Genomic DNA, 21,565 nt, shown 5'->3' on the forward strand with positions numbered 1-21,565 from the left:
TCACTCATTCTGCTAATGCTGAACTATTCCGAATACACCATGGTTATGATACCTTGGTAGAATATTTCTGTTATCCCCCCCCCTTCCATCCTTCTTTTTAAAACCTCTTTAAACAGTAAATCATGCAGTAAAAAATAAATTATTTATTTTTGTGGTTATTTTGGATTGCAAGCAAGGGCACTGTGCCCCCTTTTCACTCTGCATAGCTATTTAATGTTAATACAAAACATTAAAGGGATGAATTTTAAACAATTAAAATAATTTCTACCTGCTGCAGCACTAGTAACATTTTTCCAAAGAGCAAAACTTGAATAAATAAAATAAATGTGGAATAAATCTGCATGGAATGTGGCACTGGAGAAATAGTGTCTGCCTCTGTATGAGAAGAATGAAAAAGGACTAGGCTGGAAGAGTAAACAGCATTTGCACAGAGGTGAAAAATGTTCAAGAGAGAGAGAGAGAGAATATCTCACGCACATGCACATATTTATTTATTTTAAAAAATATGTTATATCCCCTTTCAAGGCAATTTACAAATAACACATGTAAAACTAGTTAATCTCAGGGTTGTGTGTTCAAACCCCACATTGGGCAAAACAGTTGGTTCCTTCCAACTCTACAATTCTATAATTCTGTGATTCTAAGCTTTTGAATAGGGGCTTTATGGCTGATTTTAGGATGCAGGCAAGCTGATGCAAAGGTGTGTGTTTGTGTGGAGAGAGACAGAAGGGAAAACAAAATTATGCTAGGTAAACATCTCAGAAGAGATAAATGTAAAAGACATAGGAGAACTTGCCGACTGTGGATTCAGAGTGTTGAAGTTGAATGACAAAGTTACCTCAGAGGATTGCGGGTAGGAGGAAGAAAAAATTAAAACCAGAAAATAAAAAAGAAGCGATGTGAGGGAATATCAGTAAAGTGTGTCTGAGGAACTAAGATGAATTTTCAGCAGAAAATCTGAATGTGCAAATTGTCACACTTCGATTTTACTGTCAACATTAGGGCTGATCCAAAATTGCTCACTGTTATCCATGAACATTTGCAGCGCTGCCGATAACCACCCTACTGCCTCCTTTCCATTGTGTGTGTTGCTGTTTGAAGGCAGGGGTTGCCTGTCCTTAGAGAGATGTTGTGAAAAGGGGGAATTAAAGCACTGCAGCTGTAGTGACATCTCTAGTGCCTTCTCTGCATTCATATATCTGAAATGTTGGCTGCATGGATGTTCTTTCGAGACATTCCATTTTCCTTACAATCCTGGAATATTGTGTCAGTTGCACTTTGAGGAACCTGTAGCTCAGCGACAGAGTCCATACCTTAAATACAGAAAGTTCTAGGTTCCTTCTAAGGCAACATCTCCTTTTAAGAAGAACTTGGATTGTAGGGCTGTGGAAGATTTCTACCAGACAGAGCTTGGGAAGTTGCTCCCATCAGCTTCGGCTATCTTGGTCTTAAATAGATGGAGGGATAATTTGACTGCATCCAAGGCAGCTTCAGATGTTCAGTTGAATCAATGTTTCATCCTTATGCACAGATGCCACCGCTTTCCTGCATTCAGCTGCTACTACCCTGGAGGATGGCATCTTCTGGAGCTTGGAACATTGCATAGGAAAGAATTGGAGGTGAGGTCCATTGCCCATTGAAGGAACATGAAACAGCATCATTAATCTCCTGGAGCTATAATCTATGAAGCTCGGTCCCAGACACATCTGCGTCCTCGCAGAGACAAGCAATTGTTAATGAATGTGTTGCCTCTTTGAGTAAGAGCTGAATACCCTTGTGGGTACAGGTACCAGATGGTGGCAAGGCTGTTCCAAAAATACTGGAACTTGTCCCAAATGCTTCACAGCAATTTATTTATTTTTAAAAATAAATAAAGAATAATAACCAAACAAACTCTGGGAATCCAAAATTGGCATAAGAATAACCCAGCTGTAGGAATCTTCCTCCAGCCTAACATTGAGTTAGGTTTCAAGGCACAAAAACATGGACCAGGATTCCACATGGTTATGAAAAAAAATAACCCATGTTCTCATTAATAAATGGAACCTGCAGCCATAAATTTGTGTTTTTGCATTGCACATAGATCCATTATGCAATCTGGAGAAGCTGTTTGACGTACTCATCTTCCCATGACTGGCCGTCTTTTTATTCGTTCCTTATAGCAAAATGCCTATCATGAAACCTCTAAGCAGTTTACAAGGAATATTAAAGTTATCATTAGATATAGTTAAAAGCCTGCCTCCAAAGTCCCCAGTCTCACAGCCCAGCTCTGCTCATGGCTGAGAAACCAATTTCCACACTGAGGGCCATATTTCCTTATGGGCAACTTTCCAGGTGCCTCTTGCCAGTGAGGGGCATGGCCAAAGGCAAAAGTAGGGAGAGCAATATTTAAAGGATGTGTTTGTACAGTAGACTAGTAGTTTCTGCACACACACACACACTGTCCTCTATCCTCTATCCAGGCAAGCAGACACTATCAAAGTTCAAGGACAAGTTTCAAGCAGACTGGAAAGCAGGGACCATGAGGGATAAGTCCTAGGGACAGATGGTGGTGGTGCAGAGGGTTTAGACCTGAAGGCCTGCATTTGGCCCCAAGGCCTGGGGTTCCCCATCCTGGGTCTGGCTCCATACCCACTTGCCTTCTAAAATATGTGGCAAGCAGCCTAACCACTTTCTGTGGGGCTTTGTTGTGAGACAAACTTGTCCGCAAGGCAGACTATCTCTGTCTCCTCCAGCAAATGAGCGCTCAGCAAGGTAAATAAGAGTTGTAACAGCTAGCTTTTGTGGCTCAGGCAGAATCATAGAGACCTTGAAATACTTCACAGCTTCCCAGAGACTATTTTAGCTGCAAATGACAAAGGCGCTGATGATTGCGCTACTGTAATTTTCAGTTAATGAGAACTCCTGAGATTTCTAACATGAACTGTGAATGTACAAATAATTTCTTTTTTTTCCAGGACTCTTGCCATGAAGTACCGTTTAATTAGGTCACAACTGGAAGTATTAGCTCATACATCAGCCAGAGACATAATTGTTCCCATTTAATGAAATATTTTTTTATTGCAAGAACTAAAATCTTTTAAGTGCCTTCAGTTCACCTTACCTTAAAGCAAGTGTGATACAAAAGAAACACTGAATCAATTTTTAGATGGCTTAACTTGACCATTGTGACTTACAGCTTTTTTATTTTTAAGTGTCTTTCAGGTCAAAGGTTGTGCCTTAGGCTTACTCTAGACTTGGCAGTCTGAACAGTACAGCGAAGTAAAATACAATGATGGCTCAATTTTTTAAATTGCTGGGTACATCTACTGGCAGGAAAGATTGTCCCATACTGTGAATAGGAAATGCCGCTAATGCCTAAATGAAAGTTTACTGAATATCACAGCGATAGAATTAGTTTGCCTTCAAAGTGGCCATGTTTTCATTTTATCAGTTGTGGTTCTGCTTTTCAAGCAAGTAACACACAGTATTTGGCTTATTTGTTTGTGGCAATGACAGCTCTCCCGAACATGGCGCTCTACAGATGTTTTGGTCTTTATAGGGCCAACAGGAGTCCAGCAGGACACTAGGTTGTAAAAACGTTGATCTGTGAAGTCACCCTCATGGTGTGTTTCACATCTTCTCTGTGTTTACCATCCAAAGCAAGATAAGATGCACAGGCAACTAGATAAAATGAGAAGACCAGGGGTGATGACAGTCATTACTGTTTGCCAAGACACAAAACTGTAAGCCAACGGCACAAACATAATACAAAACAGCACAGAACTGGCACTAAGCTTTGGCATCAGTTTGGGGGGGGGATCCAGAATTTTGGGCTTGCATGTTAATGAAGCTGTGGAAATAGTCACCCGGTGTGGGAATGAACTACAGTGGTACTTCTGTTTGTGAACGGGATCCGTTCCAGAGGCCTGTTCGCAACTTGAAAAGAACGCAACCCGCACGAGCGGGCCGCGATTTGTCACTTCTGCGCATGTGCATGATGTATTTTTGTGCGTATGCACGAGCGGCGAACATTGCCACCACACTGTGTCTCTCCAGGCCCCACTAGCCTTTGAAAGAAGAGTGTTGAGACTTGAAACATACTACCTCATGTAGTAAATACTTACATGATTTATTTTGCTTGTTGTTTAGTCGTCTTAGTCATGTTCGACTCTCCGTGACCCTATGAACCACATGCCTTGGAAACTCTCACTTTCTTCTCAAAGCTTCTCCTTTTTTATGTCCATGGAGTTTTCTTGGCAAAATACTGGAGTGGTTTGCCAGTTCCTTCTCCAGGTGGATCACATTTAGTCTAAACTTTCAGCTATGACCTGTCCGTCTTGGGTGGCACTGTATGGCATAGCTCACGGCTATGCAATGCTTGTTTGGGGAGGAGGGAAGAGCTGTTGGCTAGGTGGGCCCATGAGCACATGCCAGGCTTTCCCATCACTTATGGAAGAGGATGGTCAGCCATAGCCTGCCATTGAAACCTTGCTGGAGTGTGTGGATTGGTGTTGGGGTCACTTGGCCTGTTTATTGATGCTTTCATTAGTAATAAGTTTCACCTACGACTGTGCATGTTGCTCAGAAGAGTCAGGGAAAGAAGCTGCAATATTTAGCGACACTCTTGGTACATTATATGGTGTTGCTTACAATTTATGCAAGTCACTTGCTGATAATTTAGAAAGCCTTTAGGTCATAAAGTTAAGGACTTAGCCCCGATTGATTTTCCCCCTGGTGGGACAATACTTAAAATCTGATTTAATGGCCTTCAGTGACTTAGCTGGCTGGTTGGCATTTTCTTTGCAGCCCACAAGATTTTAACCTCCTCTGTCGCCACAAAGATAATTTTCCTTGTAATGTATCTTGTACTGAATGGGTTCTCTGGGTGATTTATGAGCACCCCGGTGTGAAACTCATATTCTGCAGAGATGGTTCAACAAAGTAATGTGTTAGCACTGCCTGAAGTAAGAAAGTCCACTACAGAGAAGCAGGAGTGGGGGGAGATGGAAGAGATGAAGACGATAGGTTGACAGTTCAGTGTTTGCGGCTTGGTCATGCTGGGCGTTCGATGCAGTGGACCCTGTTAGGATATTCCGTTCCACCTTAAGTACAGGCATGATTGTTGTGTCACATGCCTGTTTACACTCCAGCACAGCTTGCTGGGAACTTCCGTTTGTGTATAGCTTTTGCTTATGCTGCTTGCTTTTGGACACGAAGGAGATTGGACATGTTTTCTTTTTGTCCTGCTGTATGCTGAATAAACTGCTTGTAGATATGCTCACACAGCCGTCTCCTGCCACTTCTGTTGCATAGCATTTACTCTACTAAGTAGAAAGCTTTAGCTTCTGAAGCTCGAGTCACTGATGCTGCACCAAGGACTGAAGATTGTCCGGCACACTGGCCGGTGGGCTGGGGCCAGCTGGGGGCTTGCCAATAGCCCCCCTTTCCTTGGCTGCATCCTCTGCTGGAAGGGGTGTGCAGATGCTGGAAAGTCAACATGATATGCAGGTATAGTCAACATGGTGCCCTCCATAACCTGGTGGATTGCAGCTCCCTTCAGTCACTGAAAGCACAGCCATAGCACAGATGATGAGAGCTGCAGGCCAACAATATTGGGAGGGCAACGTGTGGCTACCCTTCCTTTAGGGAAGAGGTGAGACCTGTTGCTTCCCTACTTGCAGAGGTTTCATCTGCCCTCACCAATTGCTCCCATTGATTTTTATTAGACAATGTAAATCAAAAAGACTTTTTGTGGGTAAAAGCAGATTTAGGCCCTTTAGTCCAGCTTAGTAAGAATGGGAGGCACGTTTTGCTGTCACCTCAATGACACTGGGAGTCCCCTTATCCTACCTGAATTGGTGGGATCCTTTCACATCTATGGAAGAAATGAAAGACAGGTGATGGCCAATTTACAAGTGTCCTGTTGATGCTTGATTGTGCATACACATACAGTGCCAAACCCAGAAGTGACCACCAAATGTCACTAAAACATCACTAAAAGGGTGGAACAGGGGCAGGGTGGGGCAGAATGCTTTACGCAGGCCCCACCAATGTACATGGGGGTCCGCAAGTAACCCCTGTACATCAGAGAGTTTCACACTGGTCGGGGGTGGGGGGAATGCAACTCTGGGAAATTTGGGATAGATATCTATGTAAAACATAATATACATTTTAAAGATCTGATGCAGATACTGACTTATACTCTGAAACAGAAGGAATCCTAGGATAAGTGACCCCCAATTCATAAGTGCATTTCCAGCTGGGGTGTGGGGGGGGGGAATCACTTAAGAACCCACTTCAGCAATTCAAATATTGTGTCATTGAGGTTCAGTGGTTCAGACTGTTGTTTCACTATGTTTTAGATTCAAAGCAGAGCCTCACTTCAGAAAATACAAATCTTTGTATGTCTCCCAAATAACTCTGGTTGGGAAAACCCCAAATTGCTGTAGTGTGTGTGTGTGTGTGTGTGTGAGAGAGAGAGAGAGAGAGAGAGAGAGAGGATGTGCAGGCATTATAGACCTATCTGAAGTGATGAAACCTGCCATATTTCAGGCAAATAAATGCAGGGTGTGTGGGTGGGTGTGGCTGTGCACCAGGCACATTTAAAGTTGATTTGGGGGGAGAGGATTGAGAATGTCCTCCAAAAATACACATCTACCTTGGGCAGGGACAGAACAAACCATGCCAGGCTCCTGCTTGATGGAGTGCATGACACTTTATTGAAATTTAAAAGTGTACACCAATACAGTGTTTGTACACAGGCGCGTGCAGAGGGGGTGCAGCCAGGTTCACTTGCCCCCCCCCCCAGGTCTTGGAGGGTTAAGCCAGTCAGGGGACCTGCCAGGGGCTTGACGGAGTTACACTGTCATGCCAAGAATGCCCTGTGCCTCCCAGCCAGCCGGGGACTTAATGAGTCAAATGGCCATGGGTGGAATGCCCACGCCTGTCTGTCTGCATGGCAAGGCTTCAATAGTAAAATCTGGACTTGCATTGCTACATACCAGTGTGTAACGTCAGATCAGATTAGGTGGTGGTGCTGCAATGGTGAGTCTCATGGACAGGGCTTCCGCTTCAGGCCTCAGACTAGCTCTGCACGGGCCTGCTTGTACATAGTATAGTGTACACACACACAGAGTCAGACAGATACTCTACTATAACTCACAGATGCAATGATTTAATGCTAAACTTTAATCAAATGCAACCAAGGCCAGAACAGGAATGAGATTGGGGTTGGGGAGAAGATAAGTGACTTAAAAGCAACCAACAGCAAGAGTAAAACCAACAGAACAACAACAACAAGGGTTTGGATTTTAGGGAAGAATTGGTCTGGATTGCAATAAGATCATACAAGTTCAACCACTACTGCTCGCAACTCTGCAACTCTGAAAGTTGCTGTGCCAAGGAGATTCAATAGAAATGGAACAACTTTGGGCAAGTTACTTCCTCCCTAAAGCATTATGATTGGAAAGTGCAGGAAAGGTTGTTTCTGGATCGGAAGCTTAAGCTATCACAAAACTTATCCACTGCTCTTTGCCCATCATCACCACCAGCAGTAGCCTTGTATTTCTCTTCAATATAATGGGGGATTTGCTTTGTGTAAACTGAAACTCAAAACAACCCTCTGAAGCAGATACAAAGCTCTGGGAGCAGGGCCACTTCTCTTCAGACCATGTGGTAGACATTGCAACTAGACTGCTGTAGCTGGTGCTGGAGAGCTAGAAGGCTCCATGATGCAGCACAAGCCCATGCATGCCTACTCAGAAGTAAGTTCCAGTGAGCCCAATGGAACTTACTTCCAGGTAAGTGTATATAGGATTTCAGGAACAGGTTGTTGTGAAGCTAGACTAGCTCTCCTTGGCAACTGATATATTTTAAACACCTGGCACGCCAGAAGGTGTCATAGCTGGATGATCATCACAGTGTTTTGTTCTTCGGTAACCACAATAGCACAATCTAAATGTGTGCCTTACTCTCGGGTACAACGAACAATGAACACTGCTGGATTAAGCGAAAAGCTCATCTAGTCTAGCATCCTGTTTTCGGAGTGACTGTACAAATAAAGTTGTGCATACAAATAGAACTGGAGAGAATAAGGTGAATGGCTTAACCTTCTTTCTGTCATCCATCTGTCTCGAGAGACGATGGGACATCAACGAGGCCAAGAGAGGGGTCTTGTTGTCTGGGCAGCCCAGGACCTCCATGGCTTAAGCAAAATAAGCTAAATTGACACTTCTGGGAATTAAGATCAGAACAGATAAACCGACACAAAATTTTTGAATGTACTATATAGGCACAGTCTGTAGGTTGTATCTAACATTAGTCCTGCTCAGAGTAGACCCATTTAAATCCCTGGACATAGCTAAACGTCCGCCAAATTCAATGGGTCTGAGTATAACTTGGATACAGCCCTAGTTATAAATGTTCAGTGAAACCATGAGAACACGCAGTCTAAAGAGTGGAATTCTTGTACCACAAGAGAAAGATTCCAGAGAAAAATAAGGCCTATGAGGCATGCTATGAATGCAGTGTTGGAGAAGAACAGTATTTATGCTTCACAAAGAACAGCAGCATAAATAATTTCATAAAGAACTCATAACCTTCCTACTTGTAGTGCCAAGGCAAGTTATTGAACAGAACTGAAAGTGTTTAGACCATCTTCATCTCGCACAGGAGAGCCCTGATGGAGAAATTGACTAAACACATAAAAGTGCTAAATAACACCCAGGACTCGGACAAATCCATTGAAATATGGCATCCATTCATCCATCTCTGGAGAAATGTTTTCTCTTAACAAGGATGTTGATCTGCAATGGGTTCAGTTAAAGGAGGAGGAGTGGAGAGCAAGAATAGTTTTATCCTAGATTCTGGACTGTCTCTTTTTCCCTTTTCTTTTTTCTCCCACTATGCTGCACGTAGTGAATTCTCCCCTAAGGCCCCTTTTTTATTGTACATCTGAATCTTACAGTACAAATAAATTTGAATTGACTGGTGTATACGGGTTTGGTGCTAATGGTCTCCTTAGGGGACGGGCAGCGCCGACCCCCCCAGACATCTGCTGCCAGCTGCCATGGTTATAAAAACTTGGAATCCTCTATGCCTTGCAGATGGTGGAGAAAGATGTATGCTCTCTGCTCCCCACATGTAATGGCTGGGGATTGGGAGCTGCTTCAAATGCAGTTCCTCTGGTGCAACTTTGCCGCAGCAGAAGCATGCTGTGTCTGAACTTGCTGGCTTTTCTGCACTTCTGGGTGCTGAATTAAGTGATACCTAATATAGTGTGTTGAAAGTTACTCAAGGGGATCTAGTGGCACTAATGTCTCCTCGGTGGAGTAGGAATAATAATTCTACTCAAAGAATAAACACTCTGTCTCCTGCTTTGCCGGTTAATGCATACCATCGGTGGAAGGCGAAAAAGATCACTACTAAGGGGAAAATAAGGCTCTGAATCTTGGCGTTCGTTTAACATGATCATATGCAATGTCAGCTTTTGAATGCATGACGATTTTTAGCACCGTGTATTAATTTGGAGGACGATTTTGGGAATGCCCTTTGGGAAATTTGCAAGTAAGAAGTATGAGAGATTATTTTAATTTGTTCGTCGGTTGGTTAAATTAGTATTTGCATTTGTCTGTAACCTCGTTACAATAATTCATTTTTAAAAAATTCTTTCCAGAAAAGTAGACAAAACAGGAATAGTAAGGAAAATGACCCCCTCTTCCTCCCCCTGAAAGAGTATAGGTGCCAAAGTGATGCAGAGAAAGTCACTTCACTGATGGAATGAAGAGTTCTTTAGCAAAATGAGTTTTAAAAGAAATAAAAATGCAACATTGTTGTTGTTTAGTCATTTAGTCGTGTCCAACTCTTCGTGACCCCATGGACTAGAGCACGCCAGGCACTCCTGTCTTCCACTGCCTCCCGCAGTTTGGTCAGACTCATGTTTGTAGCTTCGATAACACTCTCCAACCATCTCGTCCTCTTTCGTCCCCTTGTGCCCTCCATCTTTCCCAACATCAGGGTCTTTTCCAGGGAGTCATCTCTTCTCATGAGGTGGCCAAAGTCTTGGAGCCTCAGCTTCACAATCTGTCCTTCCAATGAGCACTCAGGGTTGTTTTCCTTCAGAATGGATAGGTTTAATCTTCTTGCAGTCCATGGGACTCTCAAGAGTCTCCTCCAGCACCATAATTCAAAAGCATCAATTCTTCGGCAATCAGCCTTCTTTATGGTCCAGCTCTCACTTCCATACATCACTACTGGGAAAACCATGGCTTTAACTATACATATAGTTATAGTTAAAAATGCAACATAGAATAATATAAAACAAAGACTGCAGGGATGGGGAACCCCTGGCTGCAGAGCCAAACATGGCCTTCTAGAACTTTCTGTCTGACCCTTGAGATTATCCTAAGGCCACGCCTGCTCTGTGACCCTTCTTTGCGTTGAGCATTGATACTCTTGAGATCTGATAATTCTTTTTTTCTTTTTTCTTTTTTCCTGCCTGGATGAATGATAAAATATGTAAGGGTGTGAGTAGAAACCAACCTACTTCGCAAAGGGAAAACTTACAATAATTGACCTGCCTAATTTTTCACCTGACCCTCCCCAGAATTGGCATGCATCCCTCGAAAGGGATTGCAGCCCTTGAGCAATATACATATGCCACTGCAAAGCAAACAAGAGCAGCACAAGATGCTGAGCTACTCAAAAGTCATGGAATTGTAGAGCTGGAAAGGACCTCCGGGCACATCTAATCCAACATTCTGCAATTCAGGAACCAGAGGATATGAAAGTCAGAGAAGGTCCTCTAGTGGTTGGGAATTCTAGCCCATAAGATCTGAAGGGTGCTAAATTGGAGAAGAGTCTTCTACTTTCACATTATGGCGGGGGTGGGCAATGCTGCTCAGTGCAAGAATGCGTAAATGTCTCTTTCACCTGTGGAGTAATGGAAAAGGTCTGAGCTAGGCTCTCCAGAGAGATGAACTGTGAGAACCAGAGGGTCTACTTCCATCCTAGATTAAGAGGAGGATTTACCAGTGCAGCCGTGTGGTTTACAAGGTATACAAGGTTGAGGAAGATTATTGCTGTGTGTGAAACAAGCTGCGTAATAGTACTCTCGCTGATTTGGAATGTCCGGAGTTAAAGATTTACTCTGAGCATCCCAAAGAAAGTCCAGACATAATCTGTAGTTACTATGGATGGATTGCATTTGAGGCTGTCCTATCACTCCATATCATTGCTTTTACAAGGCAACCAATTACACCCATGAGCTGATAAAAGCTCCTCTCACATTTAAAGCTCTTTCAAAGGTTGGAATGCTTTCTGAATTTCAATAATCCTCCCTCCCTTTTTCAGTTCTTCCAGACTGAGCTAAGGGCGTGGGGACAATTTATTCAGGGAAAGGATGCAATATAAAGCGGTAACTAATAAGTCGAATGAAAACAAATTCCTAAATTGTTTTCTTTCTTTCTTTTAAAAATCCTGTCTCCTATGCTTCCTCCCTCCCTTTCAGTCTTTAAATGATGTCATTTCCTGCAACAATTCTCTGTTTTGGGCCATCAACTCTCTCAGACAGTACAGATTAGTTCACTGCTAAGCAGTGGGTGGGGAGGATTGAGAAGATTAGAGAACAAGAAAATTAAAAAGGAGGGAGGAGGAATGCTTACAATGAGCAGAGGCAAAAATAAAAAATAATGAAGTGCAGGTTCCCAAAAGCTGAGAACATTAATAAAATGCTGTATCTTTCTTTTTCCTTCCTTCCTTCCTTCCTTCCTTCCTTCCTTCCTTCCTTCCTTCCTTCCTTCCTTCCTTCCTTCCTTCCTTTCCACTAGGAGCACTCATCACCAGTCTAAGAGTGGAAACACATGCTCAGAAGTTTCACACTGGGCCACACCATGAGGCTGAACCTGTTCTTCCCACAGCTTAAATCCCGGAAGACTAGGGTGGGAATCAGAAGCATCCATGACCTTATTGAGGTGAGATCCTGCTTGCTATATGTACAGTGCTTGTACAAACTGCCTTTTATTTCCCTTCCACTACACTCTAGAACAGCGGTTCTCAACCTGTGGGTCCCCAGATGTTGTTGAACTACAACTTCCATCATCCCTGAGCTCTGGCCTTGCTAGCTAGGGATGATGGGAGTTGTAGTCCAATATAGGGTCAGCCTGTAGCTCCCACCGACCCTCCAAGTGTCCCTATTTTCCAGGGAGGACCCTGATTTAGAGAAGCCATCCCAATTTCTGATTTGATCCTGGAATGTCTCACTTTCCCCTAGGATGTCCCTATTTTCATCAGAGGAATCTTGGAGGGTTTGGAGTTATCCAACCCCCAAGCTGTATAGGGAAGTTTTTTTAAAAAGTTTATTGTTGTATTATGTTTTTATATATGTTTGAAGCTACCCCAGAGTGGCTGGGGCAACCCAGTAAGATGTGTGCGTTATAAATAGTAAAAGTATCTTTATGGAATGGGGTGCCCCTATTTTCACTGGAGAAATGTTGGAGGGTATGCACCCATCATTCCATCATGGCAGAGGGAGCTGGAGTCCGACAGTATCAGGAGAATGACAGTGATCATAGAATGATCCGCCTATCTCCCACCCATCCAGAAGTTCCTTCTGCCTCCCAGGATCCCTCTATGGGCTTCCTGGGAATGAAATCCTTTCATAGCCCAAGCCTCAAGTCTGAAGCAGCCCGAGATTATTTGGGAGGATTTAATTCTCTAGTTTTGTCACAGCTGCCCAAATGCCACCCAGCTGGCTTTCACTGTTGTCCTCTCCTAACACAAGACAGCCGGTGGTTGCTTTAGCAACAGCAGAGTGAAGGACATCAAGTATTTGCTAATTATTAAGGTTCTAAGCATTTTCAAAAGGCCAGACTATGACTTTAAAAGGTAATAGCAAAAGACATTGGGGGTGGGCGAGGAAAAGAATCAAATAAAAATTCATGCCACCAACCTTGAAGGTGCATTTGTCTCACCATGGGATGGTCAGTTCTGTAGAGAGAGGAGAGCCTTCCCCCAGCCCAAGAGCTCTAGTATGGACTGAACCATTGTCCCTTTATATACAGTGGTACCTCGGGTTACAGACGCTTCAGGTTACAGACTCCGCTGACCCAGAAATAGTACCTCAGGTTAAGAACTTTGCTTCAGGATGAGAACAGAAATCATGCGGCGGCAGCGGGAGCCCCCATTAGCTAAAGTGGTACCTCACGTTAAGAACAGTTTCAGGTTAAGAACAGACCTCCAGAACGAATTACGTTCTTAACCTGAGGTACCACTGTACCTTAAATTTTCCTAAACAATCTGTTTATTTGCACTTCTTTTTACATTTTATTTGCACTGTGAGTTTTACATTTGCTCGGGGAGGGAGGATCTCTTGCTGTTGCTTTGAGTGTCAAAGTGAAACTTCTCTGAAGCTCTGGTGGGATCCTCAACTTACATCTCCTTTGCCAGGATGCCAGGATGTGAGGACCTTTCACAGTTGAGGCTCACACCTCTCTGTTCTTTACTGTTCTATCCCACTATCAGACACCTGGATCTCACATCTTTCACCCCTTTTGCACACCCCTGCACTCCCAAATCACGTCGCTCCCCCCTGCCTTTAGAACATCAGTTGTCTGAAGTTCATCTCTCATGCAAGCGAACTTTTGTTTTGTCAGCCAGCCTGTCTGTGGTTTTATTGTTTTCCTTACCTGGTAGTCAGTCTCTTTTGAGTGCCAGTTTTATTGAGGCAAGAAATCTTGGTGAGTCAGTGATTGTCCTATCATCCTAAAGTCTGAGCTGCTGACAATGAGCAGACACAGGCTTTTTTAGCTGCCCAGTATTTTAGGGTGGTGGTGGTAGGGATGCAGATTGCAAAATCTCTAAAATCCCACCATTTCAGATTGTGGTCTAAGCACAGGAATAACATGTTTCAACACCCCATCATATGCCTATACGAGGGGGGGGAACACGTCTGGGAGGAGGGTCCTAATTTCCAGATTTCTATATGCAGTGAGGTTCTTTTTAAAAAAGAAAAGAAAAGAAGACTTGCATTCTGGCATGGTTATGACTCAGCAAGAGCTGCACCCTATAATCCTTCTCTGCATGTGTTTTAGCTCTGTCCTCAATCCCAAATGGTGCTGAATAGAACATGAGACCTGCAGATTCAAATGGCTGCTGAATAATATTATCCAGAATTGGTTTAGCTGCCACTCACGTTCCCCATTAAAAAGCACAGACATCTCTGTAGCCAGCAGAATGCAGCTCAGAATCATTGTTGCCCATTGCATGTCCTTAATTGCAGAGCGGCTTGCATATACAATCACCACATCTAATCAGAGATATGATGATAAAAGTCTCAGACATGGCGACCTTTTGGGGACGCTCTCTACAAAACGGAATAGGTAGGGGAGGTGTGTTAGATGTTTGTAACATCAAGAGTAATTTGCCTTCTCTTATTCTAACCTTGGGAGGGACGCGGGCGGCACTGTGGTCTAAACCACAGAGCCTAGGGCTTGCCGATCAGAAGGTTGGCGGTTCAAATCCCCACAATGGGGTGAGCTCCCGCTGCTTGGTTCCTGCTCCTGCCAACCTAGCAGTTCGAAAGCACGTCAAGTACAAGTAGATAAATAGGTACCGCTCTGGCAGGAAGGTAAACGGTGTTTCCGTGCACTGCTCTGGTTCACCAGAAGCGGCTTAGTCATGCTGGCCACATGACCTGGAAGCTGTCTGCAGACAAACGCCGGCTCCCTCGGCCTATAGAGCGAGATGAGCGCGCAACCCCAGAGTCGTCCGCTACTGGACCTAATGGTCAGGGGTACCTTTACCTTTTACTATTCTAACCTTACCCAGGGAAACATCAGTTTCTAATTCCTGCATGGAACAGTACCCAAATCACCTAACTGCCCCCCCCCAATTCTACAGATAGAATGATAGATAGATGGATAGCTATATGCATTACCAAAAGGAAAGGAAACCTAAAGAAGTGTTGTATTGTAAAATATGGAAATGGAGATGGGAAGAGATCTAATATCCTACACGTATCATCTGTATCATATCGACCATCGTATTTTATACATAGATACGCACATTGTGATTCACTGCCATCTTTTTTACACTACTGACTCAGATATATACACTCATGGCAAAGGTAGTAGATGGAATTCATATGTCAACTATAAACCAAAGTAGCAAAAAGTGTTCCATACTATTCAACACAACATCAATAAATCATTATTTTATATGAACACACACATTACCACTGACAATTTATTAAAAGGCATATCCAGGAACTTTACACCTTAGAAACCAAGCCCTTGCCATAGCTATCTGAATGTTTTAGGCTATTGTTTATTTCATAATATCTTGATTTTCTTGAGAGGCTTTTAAACTTGCTGGCTTTCCCTCTTGCCCATTCATTGGATTCTAATTTCCCTTTTAGGAGACTGCAAATGATAGAGCAGGAATTGCTACTTGCAGATAATTAACAAGAGCTGGGCAAGTAATTTGCAGTGAATAATTCAGTACTTCTAATCACTTTGCTTGCAATTTATCTATGAATATCTTACTAACCGTCCAAAAATTTATTTGTTATTCATTGAAATCATTCGGCATTCAATTAGGAGTGGCAGATACAATTGTGCTCGTGGCTTCCATTCTGCAAGATGACAAAAATCTACTCTGATGCTCTTAGTGGCTTTCTTAACATATGCTAGATATTTAGCAATATTGAACAACACTTAGAAAGTGATCAAGCCATGTAAGGATCAGGCGATGGCTCGCTTAAGGCCACTTACTGAATTCATGGCTGAGGTGTGGCATAAACTGGGGGATGCTTGGCTTACAACTCATACAGTGAAGGACCATTTTGCTGTATTCCAAAAGAAAGGCTATCAGACTGCAAGAGAGAAAACGGTTTCACTGTAGAAAATTCCATTGTCAAAAAGACTTGCTTACTCTTAGCCTATATTAACTGAAAAGTAGCTTGTCTCTTCACCACACCAAAAAGAGTTCTGCTTTGGAGTTCTGCATTGGATCTTGACCTTAAAATACATTGAATGGAATTCAGTGTTGCACTATGATGAACTTTCTGCCTGTTCAAGCATTGCAGCTTGCCAGATGGAATGATCCCCCCTCTCCTGCCAACATGAACTGTTCTAGGGATTCTCCCAACCCACTCAAAGCCAATCTCAGGGGGTGCAGGAGGAGGAGGAGGACGAGAGGTTGTAAACCCTATAACACAGGCAAAAGTCCTTGCACAAGGCTTCAACTGATGAGGCTTATTCGGCGAATCCCACCTTTTGCTTCTGAAAATACCTGGAAAGGTAAGCTTCCATGCAAACATAATATCCAGAAATGTTGCAGACATGCATGACTTATTTTCTAAAAACGCCCGTTCTGATCTGGGTAGCTCCAATATGTACACACAGAAGTTTACCTTATCACAAGTAGCTTTGCACTCTTGGTTGGGCTTTCAAAGCCTTTTGAGAGTTTAGAAGTGACAGCAATTTGAAAAAGGTTAAGTAAGAGCAGGCCTTCATGTGCCTGGATTAGAGCTTCAGGTAGGTAGTCGTGTTGGTCTGACGCAGTCAAAATAAATTAAAAAATTGTGTAGTAGCACCTTAGAGATCAACTCAGTTTGTTCTGGGTATAAGTGCACACAAAAGCTTATACCCAGAACAAACTGAGTTGGTCTCGAAGGTGCTACTGGACAGTTTTTATTTATTTTGACTGGGTTAGAGCTGTTACAGTACCACAGATTCCTCTTAAATTGGTAAAGTTTGCTTTATGTGGAATTTGATTACAGTTCTCGCATAGGTTCCCTGAACCTGCGTGTACATCACTGTCCCCAGGATATTTGCTCAGAGGTATGTCTCACTGGATTCAGAGGAGTTTACTCCAGGGTTAGCATGCTTCTTTATTGTATAGAATCAACAAGAAGGAAAGAGTACACAAGTTTAGGAGACAGACAGCACTGTATTCAAGGCACACCACAATTTTTAAATATATTTTTAATGTAAGTGTAATGTAGCCCTTACAAATTTGTAGAAATAATTTTACAGTTAAAGGTAAAGGTAAAGGTACCCCTGCCCGTACAGGCCAGTCGTGACCGACTCTGGGGTTGCGCGCCCATCTCGCTTAAGAGGCCAGGGGCCAGCGCTGTCCGGAGACACTTCCGGGTCACGTGGCCAGCGTGACAAAGCTGCTCTGGCGAGCCTGCACCAGCGCAGCACACGGAAACACCGTTTACCTTCCCGCTATAAAGCGGTACCTATTTATCTACTTGCACTTAGGAGTGCTTTCGAACTGCTAGGTGGGCAGGAGCTGGGACCGAACGACGGGAGCTCACCCCGCCGTGGGGATTCGAACCGCCGACAATACGATCGGCAAGTCCTAGGCACTGAGGTTTTACCCACAGCGCCACCCGCGTCCAATTTTACAGTTAGGGATTATTAAATAATAGTTTTAAACATGATTAATTACAATATGATGCAGATTTCAGTGATCCAAAGAAAATACATAACGTTGCTTGACATTTGTCTACAGTTGTGAAAAAATATTGGTAGTGGGGAGAGATGTTGAAAGAGATATACAGTAGATAGGATGGCAGTGTAATAAATGCAAGTTCATAAAATGAGAGTCTTGCTTCCTAGGTGAGAGTTTTAGTACCATTAGGAACACTTGTGGGCTTTGACCTTTCTTTGATGTTTATAATTGTACTAACTCAGATGTGAAATTCATTATGGGCTCTAGCAAGAGAGAAATTAATTTTTAGAAAACCTTTTAATTTAGTAAAAGTCCCAGTGGCACTAGAAATGTAAAACAAAATACGAGCAAAAACTCCCAACAATAACTGGAATTTCGCTGCATGGCAAACACACAAATATGAGCTCTTTTCCTTGCTTGTTATGAAGTCTTCCACGAGTTTCAAAAAGTACATGGATTTCTCATTAAAACCTGAATAAGATTTTGAATCCTGATTACAGGTTTCCCACTCAGGAAAAGCAAAACTGAAACCCCGCAAAAGGAAATGAAGTTGGAGAAGGCAAAGTGGAATTCATTGCAACATGCTTATGTTGGATACATGGAATATGTTTGTGCCCATGTGGCCATCACTATCACTGGATCTCCTGAATGAAGTCTGGTGCTAGTGAAGTAGGTTTGCATGCAGAAGATAAACTTGGAACGAAGTTCCAGTGGCTGCATTTGATGTGAGGATTATTGTGCTAGTTTTCCTCATTACAATGCCAGCACATCTGCCTCGGTTTCCAAGGCTTATTTTACACTGCATTGCTTCTTGTGTTATGAAACTGCAACTTTTTGGTCACTTATACTGACACGCCATACTAAATTTTCATCCATGCCAGCAAGGTGTGGTGTGACAGAACTTTGACGGGCTTTTGAATTGCTCGGTTGGCAGGAGCAGGGACCGAACAACGGGAGCTCACCCTGTCGTGGGGATTCGAACCGCTGACCTTCTGATCGGCAAGTCCTAGACTCTGTGGTTTAACCCACAGTGCCACCCGCCTCCCGTCTCTACATAGCTCCATCCTTATTTCAGACATCATGATATATCAGTACAGTGGTACCTCAGGTTAAGAACTTAATTTGTTCTAGAGGTCCATTCCTAACCTGGGGTACCACTTTAGCTAAATGGGGCCTCCTGTTGGCACCGTGCTACGGCAACGCGATTTCTGTTCTCATCCTGAAGCCAAGTTCTTAACCTGAGGTAATATTTCTGGGTTAGTGGAGTCTGTAACCCGAGGTACCACTGTATATCACTGTGTTTAGCTGGAGATATCTGGTTTTCAACATCATGATATATCGCGTTTTTGTAGGAGGGAGGTGCTGTCCTGAATCCTATGTTATGATGAGCTTTGGGCTCCTAGGTCTGCGGTCAGGAACCAAGAGTGGCTCTAAGCTCTGACCTTTGGTGGTGAGACTGCAATGTGAGTTGTGGAAAATATCACATGCTGCCTGCTAGTGTTTTATGACAGAAGCAACCTTGAGAGAGTCTTTACTCTTAATAGAGGCACATGTTTTCGGCTGCTCCAGAGAAGCGGACACGGAGCAATGGATCAAAACTACAAGAAAGAAGATTCCACCTAAACATTAGGAAGAACTTCCTGACAGTAAGAGCTGTTCGACAGTGGAATTTGCTGCCAAGGAGTGTGGTGGAGTCTCCTTCTTTGGAGGTCTTTAAGCAGAGGCTTGACAACCATATGTCAGGAGTGCTCTGATGGTGTTTCTGCTTGGCAGGGGGTTGGACTCGATGGCCCTTGTGGTCTCTTCCAACTCTATGATTCTATGATTCTATGTATGCTTTAAATAAATAAAGCTGTCGTACACTGAAAGCCCCAAAGAATTAAGCACACACATCCCAGCTCTCTTCCCATTTAGAAGTGTTTCGTTGCCCGATCACCTGAGGGCAATTTTTACTCAACCCAAATAGTAATTGGCTGCTTAGATGACATGACTCAACCTGCAGTTGCCCCTTAAGAATGAAAACTTGCTGAGGAAGGTTAAGGAATTAGGTCTGCCTGTGCTGAACCAACTGGTAGCTTTGTTTCTTTTAGGGGAGTGAAGCCATCGTGCTTTGTTTTCTATTGATATTTTGTTACAAATCTCAGCAGGCACAATGTGTGTATCTCTCTGAGCTAATAAACCAACGTGAGTAATTTATATTGCTAACAATGCCGATACTTAGAGCTTCTTAGCATTATTACTTTTTCTAACCACTTCTACTGAGCGCTATCGAAAACCTGCCATGATAACATATTTGTGATTTGGAAACAAGTTCAAGGGAAAGACTTATTTTAAAAACAAAGGTAGGAAAAACCTTTCTTTTCTAACTGACACAGTGAGTGCTGAAAATTACTTTAATTTTCTTTTCTGTGTTCCATTCATTTTAATAACAGAATAGCGAGAGTCCTATAATTGGAAGGTGCTTATTCAGACCTGAGCCCCTTTCTGTTTAATGCAGTTTTCTCTCTGGTTTGTGTGTGGAATGGATTGCAGCCAAAAAAGTTCAATAACCTCATGTTATACCAGTCTAGTGTCATAGAGTAATAGAATCAGTGTGGTGGAGCAGACTTGAGAGATCTGGGTTCAAATCCGAAATAAGCCATGAAGCTTGTTAGGCCAGTCATGCACTCACTCTCTCAATTTGAGGATAAAATGAAGAAGGAGAGAAAAATGCATGTCACCTTCAGCTCTTTGAAGGAAAGGTGGGCTAAAAATGCAGTGAGTCACTCATAAATAAGTAATTTTTAGTTTGGCATCTACCAAGTTTGAAAGAGAAAGATTTCTTAAAACTCCTCAGTATTTGGCAAGTAATCTCTGTATTCATGGATTTCACATTGCTAGATCTTTCGTATCTCTCGAGTATTGCTGGGGTGGGAGAAGGGGAATATCTCAACGCTGAAGAATTCCTAATCAGTTTGCTTTAGAACCACTTCTTCATAAGTAAACATCAGGAGAAGCTGGGCTATTTTGAAATCATTATTTTGAAGAGAGAAAATATATGGCTGCGATCCAGTCATACTTAAATCCCTTTGATTTTAGTGGGAGAGTTGGCCATAGGCCTCCCTCTCTCCCACTGAGATTCATAAAACTTTAAAGTTATTATTTTTGGCTGGATAGTGTCATACATTTTTTAAATGAATGCTGAAGTTGTCTGAATTGCAAAGGAATGGAAGGCATTCCATGCTCAAAAGCTAGATAAAGCAATGTGCATCACTGTTGGATATGATAAAGCTGAAGAGTTTTGTTTTGGGTTTATATATTGTTTTTGTTGGTCATGATGGTAGGAATGCCTATGCCAACGGCCTCCTTTCTGCCTATACTAGGTGTCTTTTTTGAATATTTTCACCCCATCTCACTCTCCCCATCACATTTAGAGATGGTGCTGCTATAATATATCACAGCCTTATGTGTTTTCCATACATTAAGCTGGCTTGCGTAGACTAATGGACCACACAGTGCTTTGCGTTATTCAGGTGTGAATGATTTTGAGGATGAAAATATATTGGGTTGGAATTTATTATTATACCCCAAAAGCAATATTTTGTTTGCTAAAATTGAACATCTTCATATCTTTCAAGGTAAGTGAGGTCTGGCCCTGAGTGAAATGAGGCACTAAACATGATCTAGTATAAATCAAGAGACTGGAAAAGAACAAATAATAGTGAACCAAGGCTGAGGAAATGTGCTTGAACACATAGCTGGGTTTTATATATATATATATATATTGTAAAGGGAATTGGGGTTGCTCGTGCGTAAGTGGCCGCTGCTCTAGGCAACGTTGTCTGGCTAAACCTTTCCCTGGCTGGACAGCCCTTTCTCCGTGGCTGTGTCAGTCACTGGCAGAATCCGTCAGTGGGCGTTTCCTGAACCTCTTCCAGCATAAAAGCTCTTTGACACCAAGTCTCCGCCTAGCCTCCCTGCGCGGAAGTTTTCTGTGCAGAGTGGGTGTGGCCAGCGGAGGTCCTGGGTTCTCCCCGCTGGTCTCTGTGGAAGAGTCTTGGAGCCATCTCTCCGAAGTCCTTCCCTGCTCCCCTTTCTTCCTCGTGTCACGCTGATTTCCTTCCTCAGAGGAAGTGTTCCCTCTCTC

General features: G+C 43.0%; 1 protein-coding gene across 5 annotated transcripts in view; it reads left to right on the top strand.

Moving 5' to 3' along the window:
• Positions 1 to 21,565, top strand: part of B3GALT1 (beta-1,3-galactosyltransferase 1) — a 319,294-nt gene that overhangs the window by 67,321 nt on the left and 230,408 nt on the right. For all 5 annotated transcript variants that reach the window (XR_014171295.1, XM_081923627.1, XM_081923629.1 and 2 more), the window contains exon 2: positions 11,808 to 11,951. The gene's annotated coding sequence lies outside the window, so the exon portion shown is untranslated. The remainder of the gene's footprint in view (positions 1 to 11,807; positions 11,952 to 21,565) is intronic.

Source organism: Podarcis melisellensis (genome assembly GCF_964234715.1).
Source record: "Podarcis melisellensis genome assembly, chromosome: 1".
Classification (NCBI taxonomy): domain Eukaryota; kingdom Metazoa; phylum Chordata; class Lepidosauria; order Squamata; family Lacertidae; genus Podarcis; species Podarcis melisellensis.